General features: G+C 36.3%; 1 long non-coding RNA gene and 1 other non-coding gene across 8 annotated transcripts; one reads left to right on the plus strand and one right to left on the minus strand.

The window, feature by feature from the left end:
• Positions 1 to 5,633: 5,633 nt before the first annotated feature.
• LOC110914036 lies at positions 5,634 to 7,106 on the minus strand. The gene is made up of 3 exons (XR_004882503.1): positions 6,977 to 7,106; positions 5,957 to 6,065; positions 5,634 to 5,828 (listed from the first exon to the last, which is right to left on the minus strand). It is a non-coding gene; the product is annotated as an uncharacterized LOC110914036 (transcript).
• A 2,180-nt stretch (positions 7,107 to 9,286) lies between these two features.
• LOC110912177 lies at positions 9,287 to 12,142 on the plus strand. Of its 7 annotated transcripts, none has more exons than XR_002577764.2 (5): positions 9,287 to 9,489; positions 9,574 to 10,170; positions 10,948 to 10,992; positions 11,475 to 11,649; positions 11,888 to 12,142. It is a non-coding gene; the product is annotated as an uncharacterized LOC110912177 (long non-coding RNA). The 7 variants fall into 7 exon arrangements; XR_002577761.2 differs by having other exon boundaries at positions 9,289 to 9,489; positions 9,574 to 9,955; positions 10,032 to 10,170; positions 10,948 to 11,649; XR_002577763.2 differs by having other exon boundaries at positions 9,289 to 9,489; positions 9,574 to 9,916; positions 9,995 to 10,170; positions 10,948 to 11,649.
• Positions 12,143 to 14,079: the final 1,937 nt, after the last annotated feature.

The raw sequence follows: 14,079 nt of genomic DNA on the forward strand, positions 1-14,079 counted from the left end.
AGAGTAAGATGTAGAAAGTGTTACTTCTACCCCGTAGTAATAGAGAGGCTGCTTCCAGTGAGACCCTCAGCTCGATATGTAGACAATCATACCGGGTTAACTAAACCACCTTTTAATATTTTTATAATGAACTATTGAGTCATCAAATTACTTGAAGAGTAACGCTATATAGTATTTTTGCTTTTGTTTTCCTAATTTGCTAACACTATTCTTTTTAAATCAACTAGGTCAAAACCACTTAGCGGGACACATTATTTTTTACCCCCTCGACTTTCTAATACATGTTGGTATAATTCGACTTCGTCTATCACATGGTGTTAGAAACTCATGTTTTTTATTTTATGTTTTTTTCCTGGTTTTGGACGTTGTTCAGTTGCTATTTCGGGTGGTTTTAAGTTGCTCCGCCTCGCAATGCTGGCATCACAGTTTAAGCCGCCCACACCGCAACATAGTTGGCTTAAGACTAGTTCAAATTAAATAGTATTTTAATTCTTTTTTTCTCTTTCTTTGATTCACAAGCACCGACCAAAATATAGAATAAATGTAGGTAGTGAGTCCTTTCATTTACAAGCACCGACCAAAATATAGAATAAATATAAATAGGGAGTCCCTGTATTTAGGGAACTCCTTCGGCGTTCCCTCAATTTAGGGATGGGGATCCTAATATGGAGTGAAAGAAAAACTCTTTGTATTTCCCTAAATTTAGAGATGAGGCATGGGATAAGAAACCAAATGGGAATGTTCAACGCATCTTAAATATGATAATTAAGTTAATGTGAAATGATATTTTAATATTACGCTGTCATAAGCTAGTTCAGTAGTTCATCCCAGGTCCTCGCCTTCTTGGCACACACGGTCATCTTGATGCTCCTCTATAAGCCGGTCGGTGTCAAGTCGCTCTATACATGATCTTGGTTAAGCTGCTTTGTGTATAGATATGACCTACATAGCCGATCTTTGAAACGTTACATGAACTAGAACTTAATCTACTTGGTTCCGGTAGAAGGGGTTACCTAACATTTGGTTGATGGTTTATGATACACTTTCATGAACAAGTAAACAATTCGATGGTACGAATGGAAAAAAGAGGGTGGGGGCTGGGGTTTTTATTTTATTTTTATTTTTGTATTTGTATTTCACATCAACTTAAAAATATTTTTGACATCTCTTAGGTATAAAACATGCTACAAGATTTCAAAAGGTTGACACTAAATAAGGTTCACATCAACTTAAACATATTTTTGACTTCCCTTAGGTATAAAACATGCTACAAGATTTCAAAAGGTTGACCCTAAATAAGGTTAGAAGGAATGATAATGGGTCGTGTATGATATGATTTTTGATAACTTTAGTCTCATATTTTTAATTATAAAGGAATGTCTCACACCTGGTGTTACCTGAAATATACGACAAGAAGATAATCTAGTTTTAGGTTGCCATATCTAACAGATCGGGTTAATCTATTTGATTAAATGGGTCGTGTTCAGGTTAAACTATTTAACACATTTAATTAAATAGATTGACATGCCAACCTGTTTTTTTAAACACGTCGAACTGCTAACCTATTTATGACTCATTTATAACTACCCACCAACCCCTTTAACATCTTCACACTTTGATTACTACTTTCAAATATGTAACATGTTTGACACCTTTAGTTCAATCAAATAAATCAATTAACCATACCCAAACATGATCAAGGTTAAACAAGTCGTGTTTAGGCTTCATAATTATAATGTGTGCGGGTCAGAGTGGATCTTTTTGACACAAATAAATATGTGTCGTGTTGGAGTTGAACAATTCAACCTGTCAACTCAAAACCCGTTAACCCGCCAACTCGAAAAGATTGATACCATATGCATGGTCACATACTCGTTAGGAACCTGTTACTTAATACCCATCGGGTTTGCGGGTATCCAACATGCCACTTTATAATCTCCTGTGGATAAATGTTGGTTGTTGGGTTGGCCATTACCCAAAATATGCTCTTAAGATCTCAAAAGATATGTTCAAGATCTCAAAAGCTAGGGAGCGAAGAAGACAAGACCTAGGAGTAGTAAAGTTTATCAAGGGAGAGGATGGAAGTGTTTTAGTCAAGGCACATGACATCAAGTTGAGGTGGCAAACCTACTTCCATAATCTTTTCAATGACGGTAGGGCATACCAACAAGATAGCAGCAATCCCAGGACCCAAAACCGACAACAGAATAATTGCTACAGCAGGAGGATCACACATGAAGAGGTGAGGATGGCACTTAGGAAGATGGGAAGAGGCAAGGCAGTAGGTTTGGACAACATACCGATTGAGGTGTGGAAGTGTTTGGGGGAAGAAGGAGTCCGATGGTTAACACTTTTGTTCAATAGTATTTTCAAGACTGGAAAAATGCCAGATCAGTGGAGGAGTAGTGTCGTGGTGCCTCTATACAAGAATAAAGGAGATGCTCAATGTTGTGGGAACTACAGAGGAATCAAACTGCTAAGTCACACTATGAAGCTCTGGGAGAGGGTAATTGAAACTAGAATTAGAAGAGAAACGCATGTTTCAGTAAACCAATTTGGATTCATGAAAGGTAGGTCAACTACAGAAGCGATACATATTCTAAGGAGATTGATGGAAAAATATAGAGCGAAGAAGCAAGATTTACATATGGTGTTCATTGACCTTGAAAAGGCATATGACACTGTCCCACGGCAACTGATTTGGGATAATTTGGAGGGTCGAGGGCTACCTAGGAAGTATATAGACATAATTAAGGACACTTACGATAGAATGGAAACTAGTGTTCGCACGCCTGTAGGGGATACAAACTTCTTTCCTGTGGAGGTAGGACTCCACCAAGGGTCTGCATTGAGCTCTTTTCTTTTTGCGGTGGTCTTGGATGAGTTGTCCAAGTTGATTCAGGAGACAGTTCCGTGGTGCATGCTTTTTGCAGACGATATTGTGTTGATTGCAGAAACCAAACAGTGCCTGAACGCGAGGGTGGAGGAGTGGCGAGTCGCTTTAGAGGGCAAGGGCCTAAGGATTAGTCGATCTAAGACTGAGTATCTCCACTGTGATTTCAGTGGTGTAGCCGATGACAGTGACATCCAAATCACCATTGAGGATCAATTGGTCCCGCAGGCAACTAAATTTAAATATTTGGGCTCGTTTGTACAAAGGGATGGTGACATTGATAGTGATGTTACCCATCGCATACAGGCTGGCTGGTGTATATGGAGGGCAACAAGGGGAGTATTGTGCGATAGGAGGTTCCCAACTAAACTAAGGGGGAAATTTTACAGGGTAGCAGTTAGGCCAGCTATGCTATATGGAACAGACAGTTGGGCTATCAAGAAGACGCAGGCACGCAAGATGGAGGTAGCAGAGATGAGGATGCTGAGGTGGATGTGTGGACACACGAGGTTGGATCGGATAAGAAATGAGGTTTTTAGGGAGAGATTAGGAGTGGCTAGTATATCGGACAAGATTAGGGAGGGGAGATTGAGATGGTTTGGGCATGTGAAGCGGAGGCAAACGACAGCACCAGTTAGAGTAGTGGAAACTCTTACTGTGGAGGGGAGGAGAGGAAGAGGCAGACCCAAACTGACATGGGAAGAGCAGATTAGGCATGATTTACTAGAGTTGCATCTTTCTGAGGACATGGTCCAAGATAGGACTTTGTGGAGGCGTAGAATTAGGGTTAAGGACTTCTAGAGGATATTGCAGTAAGGTCTTAGGTGTTTTTTAGGGACGTAGGTTTTTCTTTTTCTTTAAGTGACTTTACCGGTGATTGACTTCTTATGTATATGCCCGAATGATATTGTATGCTATTATACATTATTTACATTATACTGTGTTACTTAGATCCCTTTCTTAGTATAGGTGACTTCTTTTATCTATATTCAATTTTTCTATATTCTTTGACTTGATGTGTTGGTTTGTTGTTCGTTTTGGAGCTGAGGGTCTCTTCTGGAAGCAGCCTCTCTATCCCTAGGGATAGAGGCAAGGTCTGTCTACATCCCACCCTCCCCAGACCCTATGAGTAGCTTTGCTATTTGTGGGATATACTGGGTATGGTTGTTGTTGTTGTTGTTGTATGCTCTTAAGTCTACCTCGGAACGTGTCATAAAGATAATTTAGTTTGTCATATCTAACATATTTAATCAACAAGTCATGTTGAGCTTGATTTATTTTATTAAACCACGTCGTGTTTAAGTTGAACTGTTTAACCTATTTAATTAAATAGATTGACATGCCAACCTGGTTTTCAAACATGTCAACTTGCTAACCTGCTCATGACCCATTTGTAACAACTCACTAACCCATTAACAAGTTCACAACTTGATTAGTACCTGGAAATTTGTAACCCGTTTGCCACGCTTAATTCAATCAAATAAATGAGTTAACTGTACCCAAAAAAATGATCAATTAAATAAATGGTTAAACAAGTCGTATTTAGGTTACATGATTTTTAATTGTGTACAGGTTAGAATGGATATTATTTACACATAAAAATGTATGGGCTGTGTTCGAATTGAACAATTCAACTCACCAACCTGCCAACTCAAAATGATTGACACAATATACATGATCACATACAAGTCGGGACCGTTACTCAATACCCATCAAGTTTGCGGGCACCGGACATGCCAATTTATAATCTCTTGTGGTTAAATGTTGGTTGTTGGGTTGTCCATTACCTAATCTTAATAAATATAAATACTTCTAACAATTCTATAATTTACTACCAGTTATATTATATATTCATAAAATGGGGGAAACAACTTCAGGAGGTAATCGGACATGTATCATCTAATCCCATATAAATCTCAAACCTACGAAAATTTCTAATACTAACCACATACGTGGTCCCACACCTATTACAAGTCTTGAACATTTCTGGTTTAGTGTTTTCTCGTCTAATTAAGGTTTTTTTTAGCCATACCTAGACTAAATATGTAATTTAGCAAAATTATATTATATATATTTACAATTACAAACTCAGAAGTACTACTTTAATTATTTTTTATATTCACATAGTGTACCATATGTGATATACGCTTTTAACCGGTTCAATATTTTACAAATTTGATTTTTCTCTTATAACTTGCGTTGGTTAGTTTTTTAACCAGCTGTATTTAATTTTTTTCTCCACATTCCGGTATAAATTCTGTTGAAAACGGAGTTGTGTCTGAAACAAAGATTTACGAAACCGAATTGACCAAACAACATTGCTACTGGTGTAGGTATTATGTGAACCAGTATCGGTATTCGTTTTTTATAGTTTCGATTGACGTAAATACGACATTATTTTTTTGGGTTACATCAGACAACTTTTCGTAATGAAACCTTTGTAGGTAATTTCTTTTGTATCATAAACTATAATGTACGAGTAAATGTACCTTAACAAACCAACTTGTATTATTTTTTTTTCCGTAAACTCTACGGATTGACGGTATTGTACCATTAACAAAATGAATCGAACTTAGACAGATCAAATTCTCACTACACGCGGGGAATCCCACTAGTTTAGGAGAAATTTCAAAATATGACTATAGCACATGGACCATCCATATGATGTAGCAGTTTGCTAAAATAGACAATTATCTTTCAATATAAACACTTAAAGTTCAAATGAAATCATGATCAGGGCCTAACAATGAAAAACTACCATCAGAAATCAAGATAGCAACTATTATGATAAACAACTTATGTCTATAGACATTATAATATATATGCATATATCTATAAATCAGTTTTGTTGTATCTTTTCCATGAAAAGCTTCCTCTTTGCTTCAAGTTCTTTAAGGCTTACTTAAACCACTTCATTTTGACAGATTGGGCAATTCTGGGACAACAATTTCCATTAGAGTCCAACATTGATGAGCTTATTACAACTTTGCCATTAACAACATCAGCAAGTTTTGAAGAGATTATTTTTGAAAAGTGACACAAAAGAGAGCCAAAATTTCTAACCTTCTTAAGCAGCAACCAGTCAGTGATGCATTTTGAATGATATCGGTGCAAACAAGGCAACGTGATCAACTGTTCGCCAGAGTGAAAATCCATTTGACATACCACACATCTAAGATCACACATGTTATGAAATGAATCATAATCTTATCATCAAAGTGATTCCATATTTTTTTTTCTAGATTCATGTTTACTATCTACAATTTATGTGTAGAGTGCTTGTTTTAAAAAGCGTAACGTGCTCCAAGGCGTTTAGGTCCCAAAAGCTGAGGCACGAGACGTTGTTAAATGTACAATGACATAAGCTTTATCTACGACCACAGTTGCGTCACTCTCGTTTGTTTAGTGAACCTTTCATGATTTTGTCATCCCTTTGGTTGTTTTTACATATTAACCTCCTAAAGACCCTAAGTTTGACTCAGAAGTACATGAGGTGACATAAACTTTATCTACGACCACAGTTGCGTCACTCTCGTTTGTTTAGTGAACCTTTCATGATTTTGTCATCCCTTTGGTTGTTTTTACATATTAACCTCCTAAAGACCCTAAGTTTGACTCAGAAGTACATGAGGTGCCACCTCAAGTACTTGATGCGTCAGGGCTGTCTCCGAAAATCACAAACTTTTTTTTGGCCCTGTGCGAGATAAAAAAAATCGGGCCCTATTCGCACTAAAATAGTTGGGCTTCTGAATTTGATTGGCAAAAACAGATGGGCTTCTAAACAGTTGGGCCCTATTTTTTAAATCTAGGCCCTAACATACAGATTTTTTTAATATATATATAAAAAAAATTTTGGGCCCTATTTCGATTTGGGCCCAGAGCGGTTGCCCACCCGACGCTTGCTCTGTGCTAGCCCTGTGATGCATTATCCTGAGCGCCACGAGGCTCAAGCATGCCATTTAAAACCAAGGTAAAGAGTTAAAGTGTTAAACTTGTTAAAGATTTTTGCTTTAAGGCGCCATTGTTTAAATAAAATAAAATTAGGAAGAAAGATAAAAATTATATATAAGGATCTGTTCTTACTTCTCCTTTTTCTTGCACTTTGAGAAGAATCCACCAGACTTGTACCTGGAAGTTGGTAACTCTGCAATGAGAGATGCTGATATTCCTCGGTTTTCAACGCCAACGGATTCCGATAATTCTACTAATTCCTGCAAAAGATTGGTTACATGACAATCTAATATGGGTCATGATCCATTTACTACATTAGTTTGGTCACGGGTCACATCACGCTCCGTTTAGCTAAACGGTCACGTAATGGTCCATTTGGTTAGGTCATGGGTCAGATCACATCATTCATATATCAGTCCATTAAAGCAATGCAAAACAATATATGGGTCTTTTCTGGGTCATACTCCACCTGCTTAGGTTACACGGTTCACTGACTGTTCGGTTCGTTTACAGATAAGATACCAGGTATAATTACGAGCTCATATGTACCTCGTATTCCATATTATCAGGATCAACCGGGGCTTGACTTGAATTCGAGCTTGAAGCATGAGCCTAGTCATTGAACATAGTATATAGTTTATTATTAAAGGAATAAAAATAAGTATAAAATTAAAAATACCCTTGGAGGAGTTGCTATAGGAGTTCTTGAACTACCTGCACAAGAATTGAATATAGTGTTAACATGTTTACAGCTGCAAGAAAAGAATCAAGTTTTCGGTTGTCATATCTAACCCGCTGACATGTTTAATAAAACAGGTCGTGTTCAGGTTGACCTTATAAATTAAACATGTTGTGTTTCAGTTGACATGTTTAACCCGTTTAATCAAAATAGGTCGACCTGTCATCACGTTTAAAACATCTCCAGGTTGTTGTTAATGTCTTTGACACGAATAAATATATGGGTCGTTTTTAGGTTCAACAATTCAACCTGACAACTCATCGTAACAAAGTTTTTATTTTCCTTTAATTTTCTACACTTTAAAGAACTACAAATTACTTTCAGCCTATGCATAATGGACGATCGAAAAATTATAAATTTGAGATTCAAAAGAAAACTAGAATAAAGATTTGACAAACCACTTGCAAAGCTACTGGGTGCGGTTACGTAAAGATCATCAAGTTCATGTTCATCCCCTAACTGCTGCAACGATAAAGCCATAGCTTCATCTAAGGCAAACTGTGACAAAAAATCACCACTCCTTGTCCTTGTAGGTGCACCTTCACTCACAGTATGATGACCCGAATCGTTAATTCCATCATCTTGCACAGCCACATTGTTGTTTCGGGGACGTTCTTGAAGAGATTCATACATTGCCTATGACAAATTTACCAAAATGTTATCAAGTTCTAATCTATTATAAATTCAGCATGCTGCCGATTCAAGATTACCTGCTGCAAGAGAGCGTCTTCATCAGAGAGACCGTCATCATTCGCCATGAAGTCAGCAATCTCATAATTCAAGTAATGATCATTGAGGTCCAAATTTCCACTCATGAATGCTGCTCAAAAGATTATAGTTATGAACTATAATATGCTTCTCAAATGACTGACTGATTGTGATAAGCAAATAATAGTTGCATATAACTGTAAAAAAATTGCAAATATTAATGACCCATAATTCAGAATCAGATTCATGTTTAAAAATAAATTTTAATAGATTATGAAAGATTGTATATTGAGATACTTGTATATATACCCATAATTTTTTTCAATGCAATTGATTTTATAACATAAATTCAATTTATTCATATATTTCTTGGCCATTTATGATGGTCATCAAGAAAATACTATTTCATAAACAGGAGTGTGCGAGAATCCAATTCGACGATCAAACAATAACCCAGAAAGATTTATCTAGAACCGTGTTATACAAACACTACTGACATGTTATCCAGACACCATTGAGTGTCATACGGCCCTATAGCCATATGGGCTGTATTATAGGGGCAAAAAGGTGGTAATATGTACATCCCCTAAGAATTAATTAACTACAATTCATATGTATATAAAATGTTTTAAAAAATCCCAGGAAAGATGTAGACATTGAACTTGTGTTTGAATTATTATTATTATTTTTTTTAATATAAAACTGAGTCAAAGCAAGCCGAGCTCGATCTTAAATTTTCAGCTCAACTTTTAATCCAAGCCGACTCTGTTTAAAATCAAGCCAAGTCCAAGCTTGCCCTGGCTTGGCTTTGACTTGAGAACAACTCTTAGCTATAAGCCATTAATGTGTGTAACACCCCAATTTAAAATAATAATTATAAGCAAATAACAAATTTATATATTATTAATTTAAAACATTGCAGTGCATTACTGATTGTACCTACTGCATAATGTTTTGTATAGGGAAAGTAAGGCTTAGGTTTTGACGTGTGTCCTTATAGAGAGGTGGCAGAGAAAAATCGGTGCTATCTTCTACAATGGTTCTGAAGCCGACGATGGTGCAAGATCGGGAGGTGGTTGCGGAGATCGGGGTAAGTGTCGGTATCCACTACAGAAATCTGGAAATAATCACTTCTTCTGAGAAAGTTCATCAAGATCTAACGTTCCAACACAACAATATGCTCCTTAATCGCAACTGGGTACATCTCTTTTGGCTTTTTCTTTCACAAAATAAACTTAGTAACTTATAACTTCTTATATAACATAATAACATACAAATGCAGTGGTGGTGGTGGACCTAGAATCATGGCGGCACTGGTCTAATCGCCGGTGGTAGAAAGGGTAGATGGTCGGCCCTTATGGTCTCAAGCATCAGGAAGAGTTTTTGCAACATGTGATTCAGGTTCGATTATAAATATATTAGCTTGAATGTGGGATTTGAGATGGGTATGAGATTATGAACAATATGAATTTATTTGGATCTGTACTGCTTCTTTTGATGTTGAATTATAGTAATCTTCATTTAACTGTCTCATCAGTGCCCTATGCTGTTGAACCCTACATCGATGTTGCAGGTCATCAATTTGATATATTATCAACATTGTTTGGTTTCAGAATCTGCAACAGGTTTCGTTTCTCGCTTGAATCGTTTTAAATTTGAGCCAGGTGTGTTACTTTCAGATTGAATTGCTAAATAACTTAAAGTGTACTGAATTGAGAGGACTTGATTTGGGAGATGAAGGGGATCAAGTAATTTCACCTTAGAGGACCGAAAGGCATGATGCTCAAAGATGATGACGAGGTGCTTGCCGTTTTAGCTACACGGGGCTGCAAGAAGACTGCATCGGGAAATATGCCTTGTCGTGATTACCATATTAAAGGTAAAAACTTTTGATTTTATTGCAATATATTTGTGTTTGTTATAGAAATCAACAATGTGTCATCTTAACTAGCTTTAGGTGTAATATTATTTAGACACTTAAATACATTGGTTCTTATGCATAATAAGATTTTTTTTATGTTTTCATTTTAGCTTGTATAACTTTCAGATCTTACAAACTTTGCCTCTCAGATCTGATTCTTGGGTTGGAGTTCGTGGTTTATTAAGTCTGTAGTGGAATTTTTTTTTTTGGTGAAAAATAATGGTCTTATGCTAAATACAAGAAAAGAGACTCCATTTAATCTATTTACTATATAATATATTAAAAAAGTATTATGAGTTTCATAGTTAGGTTAAGATCAAGAATACATACTGTTTATTTGAATTATATGCAAAAAAAAATTTTTGAAGTTCTACTCTTGGCATATTGTCAGATTTCTTGATTGCTTAAACTTTTTGCAGTTGTTGATTTTGATGACTTTACATATGTTTTAAATTTTCTTTTTATAGCCTAAGTGGTGTCTTTTTTAATGTTAATCAATTTTGGGTATGAAAGTGATTTGTGGTAAATGGGATCATCTTTTGGATTAGGGATGAGCATGGTATCGGACCTATCAGTACTGTGCCGAAACGTTACCAGTCTCAAAAAAACGGGAACCCCGGGTACCGGTACCCGGCGCCAAATGCTCATCCCTACTTTAGGATATATAAAAATGGCCTTGCCATATCACTTTTATAACATCGACTGATCAAATCATTGTGTGTTGTTTGTGAACAGTGATCGCCAGATGACATGGAAGGGGCCGGAACATTGACTGTTTGGGTAAGATTTGGTTTTCGGTTAGTCATTTATCTTCATTTTAGTTTACCCCAAGCTAATAATCATATTACAAAAAATAACATGATAAGGGAAACTCGTAGAATGTTGTATTTAAGACCGTGGGGTATGGTGGGGCGTGGGTTTGGGGCATGGGTTGACACGTGGACTTCGAGGGGCATCGTTGGTCAGTTGCATGTTGGGTCGGTATGGCGAGGCGTGGCTAGCCCGCATGGGTTGACACGGTTGTTTTTTAAATTTAAATCCTAGCCACCTATAGCCTAGCAAACCCAGCCAATGAGAGCCGGCCACGGAAGACCGCTAGGCCCGCCTAATGCCCGGGCTGAAACCCCCGCCCAAGGGGCCACGCCAAAACCTAAGCCCACCCGGGGTGGTGACTTGGGCGTTTGTACCCAACCCCCGCCCCATACCCCATAGTCTAACACCCCTGAACTTTAACCAGTTTTTTCTCTTATCCTTTTCTTAAGTCGATTTACGCTGCAATACCCCTTCTTCTGGACCCTTTTAAGCGTAACTGTTGAGATGAAAGCATAACTGTTGAGATGATAATCTCTCAAAGTTTGTTAGCATGTGTACATGGAGATAACAAGAGCAACTTAGGCCATATATAAGAGGTGAGAGCGCACACATTCTTCCATCCATGTAAGTTCTAATGATATTTTTAACTATCGCATTTAAAATTTGGTCGATATATTATTTGCGTATATGCCAACTACAATTTCGTGTACTTAAATGCTTATTACATAACTTAGGATTACTCACTTTTAAAGTGCTTACTAAATTTTTATTTTCTGCATATATCCAAATTATCATTATTATGAAGAATAGAATACACTAACTATATGCTCTATTGTTGCTACTGTTCAATTGGCAAAACTAGGTTTGTGGTCTGATGGAGTGTTGGTCTAGAAGTGTTCTGTCTTGGCACTGGACGAGGGAGGCGAGGCTGCTAAATGGTTCACTGACTTTCAATTATAGATGTAGCTTGGTTTGTAAAGAGTACTTGATGTTCACTTGGTCTCAGTGACGTGTATAGTGTACATATTGAAAGGAAGCCTCGAAACATCATCGAGTATCATTGGGTTTATTTAGGTGAAACTAAATAAGAAATACTCAATTTGTTGTTACTTTTTAATCATCTTTGTTATTTTATACCTAACAAGGCTTATAGAACGCTCCGGTAAGGCATGCCGCACCCGCGACGCAACGCGCGCGGCCTTTAATACTAGTTATGAATTTTAATTAGTAAAACAAATTAATTAGGTAATATGATTTATATTAATAAATTCTTGACTTATTATTCAAATATAACTACTTGTAAAAGTAAAAGAAAATGAAATTTAAAGATAAAAATTTAAGTATATTAAATTAAATTAAAAAAGAATATTAATACAATCTAAACCTTGTTTTTTTTATAAATTACAAATTACACCTACTACTAAAATATACACCTCTTCAATAAGACTTGAGCCCTCATCACTTGGGTGAGGGACATAAATACAACATCTTAATACTATTGGGCTGGTCAATCTGAACTTTGTGGGTTGGAATGGCAGCCTCTTGAACACCGCATTCGTGTGTGCTCTCATTCCTAATATCGTTGCGTTGACATCAGTCAGTATTTCTAGTGATGTTTTACGAATAAATATTTTGAATGCTAAAAGTGGTTCAATAATATTTTTATGATATGTTTTATGCTCGTTTTAAAAGTTTTGCAACTTTTACAAGTTTTGAACATGTTTACGATTTTTATGAGTTTATAATATAGGTTTGCTAGTCTACAAACTTACGATTAGACAAGTTTACGTGTTGACAACTTGACACGTTACACATGCTTATAAAGGTTACAACTTGACATATTGTTGTTTATTACCCTTTATCATTCACTAGGCAAATATGTTAAGACGTACTTGTGGTTTTGTACGTTCGGTTATCATGTTTTTTGGGGAGAGTTAAAGGAGAGTGGAGACTTTTGAAGAACTATTGGTTCGCATAATTTGTTTTTGGGGTATTGGATTTTAATAAGCCTATGTTTTACCTGTTGACCGATAATAATCTCAGCTTTTCTCTCCAACGATCCTACTTGTAAGAATTTGGCCCTCATTAATCGTTTTCTAACATATACGAACTTGGCATTCTCAATAGATTTAAATGCACTTGCAGAATCCTTAAATGATTTAAGTGCACCTATGTTGAAAAAGGATTAATGGGGGCTAAATTCTTACAAGTTTGGATCGTTGGAAATATGAGGATATTTTCGTAATTGAAAAACATTCTAACGGAGAGTTTATAATTCCTTCTCAAATAGGAAGCATTGTTAAATTCCTTTGAGTGATGGAATTTAGCGAAATATTTTCCATATTCCACTTTAATTAAAAACCAACCAAACATGATTCTTGATGGAATGTTTTCCAATTACAATTTCAATTCCTTTATAATCCATGAACAAAACGACCCCTAATTGTAATTAAACTTAGGATAAAGCTCTTTAGACTTATTATAACATTTAGGGTTATTGGATTTTATTACTCTTGTAAGACCCTTACATTTATTGAATATTTCATATAATATATAGTGCACTTTTAAACGTCATTTTTCAAAAACATTGATGAAACAACGTTTACATAAAGATCAAACCATTCAAACGATATTTACAAAGGTTTAAAACATCCAAAAAGATGGTTATAATAGTTTTACATAAATTCGGTAACAAAAGAGACTATTAAAGTAGCAGAAGCTTTGTTGGTTTGTGTGTTCGGTCCTCGTGTACGCTTGATCATCATCCGAACTTTTGTATCAGTTACCTATAAACAAAATTCATCAAAATGTTGGTTATAAGAGTTTATAATGTGTTTTAACAAGTTCCTTAGATCAAAACACAAAAAAACAAAGTTTTCTAGTTTTGGTTGCCTGTCGCGTGCCGCGACAGGGTTCAGTATTTATGTGCGTGCCGTGACACACTCTGGTGGGCCGCGATCGGCTGCTTATTCTTTGTCGCGGGGCGCAAGACACCTGTTTCGAGAGAAGGTTTCTAATGCAAACCTGCATTTATTCAGCTCAACTAGTTTTTAC

The sequence above is a fragment of the Helianthus annuus genome, chromosome 15 (assembly GCF_002127325.2).
Source record: "Helianthus annuus cultivar XRQ/B chromosome 15, HanXRQr2.0-SUNRISE, whole genome shotgun sequence".
Lineage (NCBI taxonomy): Eukaryota > Viridiplantae > Streptophyta > Magnoliopsida > Asterales > Asteraceae > Helianthus > Helianthus annuus.